Genomic DNA, 3,369 nt, shown 5'->3' with positions numbered 1-3,369 from the left:
CCCGACAATATGATATTTACACACATGAATCTGATTTATTTCACTTGAGTGTAGCCTTTAGATGCATCCAATTACCTATAGTAACATCAAGCTTGTCTTTTGTTATAGCTGAATAGTACTCCACTGCACAAAAATACCACATCTTTTTCATCCATTTTTATTGTTTTCTTTTTTTTTCCAGTTCTTTTTCTATTATTAATTTTATTGAGAAAACAATTGCAACGTGACAGCTTCAAAACTGGTTGGTAGGAGAGTTCTTTTTTTTTTTTTTTTCTCTCTCTCTAACTTTAAACAGATTTTTATTACACAAAGGTTGTCACATCGATCTTTATTTTGTACACCATTATTCTTCTACTCCACAGAAAGGCTGTTTCTGACTTCTGTGATGGCAAGCACTAGAATCCTGACTGTAACAGAACAGTAGTAGAAATGCCTCCATGATTTTAAGTTGAAAGCAGTACACTCGTACGTGGCTCTGGCACCCAGTTTAAGGAATGTACAAATGTTTTTGTATTCAAAAATACAAAATAAATTATGTGTAGGCATGGACAATGACAGTGGTAAACCATTATATATAGTTACTGAAACCAGCAACGGTGGGCATGTGGTTTCCTTGCATCAGCCCGCCTGCTCTTCATTTCCTTCATGTGAATCTCCAGTTACTGGGAGGACCCTGCAGGGCGCTTCCTGTCACTGCTCATGAAACAGGGCCAAGCACTTTCAAGGCTAGAACATCCCGCTGCCCATTCCGCCCCTCATTCCACCCAGGGCGCCCATGGCAGGGTCCTTCTCCTCTTAGAGATTTCTATGACCACAATTTCTGCCATTGTTAACAGAGAGGCCACGCCTGTGGCATCCAGCAGAGCAGTTCTTACTACTTTTGGTGGGTCAATGATCCCTTTCTCTACCACATTCAGAAAATCTCCAAGCATAGCGTCATAACCAACTTCACAGGAGCTCTGCAGGATTTTCTCAACTATCAAAGATCCTTCTACACCGCATTCTTTGCAATGGTCATCGCAGGGATTTTCAGTGCTCTCTTAATAATTTCTATGCCAATTTTTTGATCTTCATTAGCAGGAGTTAAGGTGTCCACGGCAGGAATGCAACGGAGCAGGGCACACCCACTACCCAGCACAATGCCTTCCTCCACAGTTGCCCTCGTGGCATTGAAGGCATCTGTGACCCTGTCTTTCTTCTTGTGCACCTCAACATCACTTGTCCCACCAACCTTCAGCACAGCCACTCCATCCGAAAGCTTCGCCAGCCGCTCATTCAGTATCTCTTTCTCATATTCACTGGTTGTAATTTCTAACTGCTCAGTGATTTCTTGAATACGTTTTTCAATTTGTGCATTGTCACCTTTGCCTTTTAAAAGCATGGCATCATCTTTAGTTATGATAACCTCTCCAACTTTTCCTAAGTTGTGAGGCTGAGCATCTTCAAGATTTAGAGTCAAACCCTCTTCTCCAAACACCGCACCACCAGTTGCAATAGCCATGTCTTTCAGCTGGTTCTTCCTATTGTCACCAAACCCTGGAGCTTTGACAGCCACAGCCTGAAGGCTAACCTTTAACCTGTTCAAAACTAGGGTATATAGAGCTTCTCCATCAATGTCCTCAGCAATTACGACCAAGGGCTTCCGGTGAGCATTGGCAATTTCAGGAGCAGGTACAGTGGACTGGACGCTAGAGATTTTCTTCTCGCTCAGTAGAACATAGGCATCCTGAAATTCACATTTCTGGCCTTTTGATATGTTAATAAAGTATGGAGAAATATATCCTCGATCAAGCTTCATGCCTTCAATAATTTCCAATTCATCATTCAGGGTTTTTCCATCCTTCACTGTGATGACGCCCTTCCGGCCCACCTTCTTCATGGCATCAGATACGATATTGCCAATTTCTTTGTCTCCATTTGCAGAAATTGTAGCAACCTGAGCAATTTTTTCAGGGGTTGTCACAGGTTTGGACTGTTTCTTAAGTTCAGCAATCACAGCATCAACAGCTAACATCACACCTCTCCTGATTTCCACGGGGTTTGCGCCTTTGCTGGTCTTCTCAAAGCCTTCCTTGGCACTAGAGCGTGCTAGGACTGTCGCTGTGGTGGTGCCATCCCCGGCCTCATCGTTTGTATTGTTGGCAACATCTTGAACAAGTTTAGCTCCAATATTATTGTATTTATCCTTTAAATCAACTGACTTTGCAACAGTCACACCATCTTTAGTTACCTTGGGACTTCCCCAACTCTGTTCAATAATCACTGTTCTTCCCTTTGGCCCCATTGTAACCGCGACGGCATCGGCCAGGAGGTCTACACCCTGAAGCATGAGGGCGCGGGCGTCCGCACCGAATTTCACGTCTTTGGCATAGGCCCGAGTGAGCTGCGGGGCCAGCGCCCGGGACACTGGCCTGGCCTGGCGAAGGACCGCGGGTAGCTGGAGCATTTCTGCGGGGCGGTGGCAGGAGCGCACGCGGTGAGAAAGGCCGTCGGCGGAGAGTGGAGAGTTTTTTATATGTTCTAGGCAGAAGTATTTTGTTTAAGGGACTGTTGGCTAAATTTTTTCCCAATTTGTTTTTACTCATGGTGATTTCTTTTGATGTGTACAAACCTTTCAAAAGATGATATCCCACTTATTGATCCTTTGAAGTTCGGTTTTGTTTATGAACTCTCTTCCTACCTCCATGTCTTCAATATTTCTAACTACTTTCTCCTCCAGAAGATTTGGTGTTTCTGTTTTAATATTTAGGTCCTCGATCTATTTTTAGTTTAATACATGATGAGAGACATGGGTCTAGTTTTAGTATTGGCATGTGAAAAGCCAGTTTTTCTGGCACGACTTATTGAAGGGACTATCTACCTCTAGTGAATATGTTTGACCTCTCTGTCAAAGACAAAATAACTGGGTGCTTTGAAGGTGTTTCTGCATTCTCTAATTTGTTACATTGACACTCAGGTCTGTTTTTTGCTATTGTTGTTTGTTTGTTTTGGTTTTTTTTTAACACTATGCAGTTTAACACAGTAGCTCTGTAGTATAATTTCATGTTGGGATTATAATGCTCCTTGTCTTGCATTTGCTGTCCAGAATTGTTTTTCTTATTCAAATTCTCTTTCAGTTCCAAATAAATCTTACAATTCTTTTATCTAGTTCTGTGAAGTATGTTGGTAATAATTTGATTAGGAATATGTTGAATCTGCATAATAACTTTGGAAATATGGCCATTTTCACTATATTTGTCTTCCTATCCAAGGGCAAGCATAGTTTTTTTTATTTTCTTATATTCTATTTGATCTCCTTTTTGATAAAACTATAGTTTTCAAAGTAAAGATCTTTTACTTCTTTTATTAAATCATTCCTGAGCATTTAAT

At 41.5% G+C, this 3,369-nt stretch overlaps 1 pseudogene across 1 annotated transcript; it reads right to left on the bottom strand.

The window, feature by feature from the left end:
• Nucleotides 1-726: 726 nt before the first annotated feature.
• LOC101565288 lies at nt 727-2,496 on the bottom strand (annotated as a pseudogene). The gene has a single exon (XR_192742.2). The product of XR_192742.2 is annotated as a 60 kDa heat shock protein, mitochondrial pseudogene (transcript).
• Between the last annotated feature and the right edge of the window lie 873 nt (nt 2,497-3,369).

This window comes from Octodon degus, unplaced genomic scaffold (genome assembly GCF_000260255.1).
Source record: "Octodon degus isolate 3935 unplaced genomic scaffold, OctDeg1.0 scaffold00125, whole genome shotgun sequence".
Classification (NCBI taxonomy): domain Eukaryota; kingdom Metazoa; phylum Chordata; class Mammalia; order Rodentia; family Octodontidae; genus Octodon; species Octodon degus.
Note: the sequence above shows the minus strand (reverse complement) of the source record. Positions and strands in the feature narration are given on the sequence as shown.